The following is a 344-nucleotide window of genomic DNA, read 5'->3' on the forward strand; positions in this document are numbered from 1 at the left end:
AGCAAGGTCAGCTCATGAGGCATGACTGAGCACAGCCACCCCTAGCAGCAGGCATTCCCTATCTGCCAGGTAGAGGCATGCACACAAGACGGAAACATCTCCATTATCCTTGACGTGCACAAGAGGGGCATTGCTTCCTGCCATCTTCCCAGGACAAACCTCCTCCTCCTCCTCCGCTCACACAGATCAACTGCTTTCCATTTCTGGGCTCAGACATGGTTGTAAGGATTTGCTAAAGCCATCAGCCATCACCTTGTTTCTGACTGACATGCCCTGAGTCTCTCTCCCAGGCACACACATGGCCAGTCACCGCTGCTCGGGGCCCCACTCGCTCTTCAGAAGAG

Source organism: Haliaeetus leucocephalus, unplaced genomic scaffold (genome assembly GCF_000737465.1).
Source record: "Haliaeetus leucocephalus isolate CR32 unplaced genomic scaffold, Haliaeetus_leucocephalus-4.0 Scaffold321, whole genome shotgun sequence".
In the NCBI taxonomy this organism is placed as follows: domain Eukaryota; kingdom Metazoa; phylum Chordata; class Aves; order Accipitriformes; family Accipitridae; genus Haliaeetus; species Haliaeetus leucocephalus.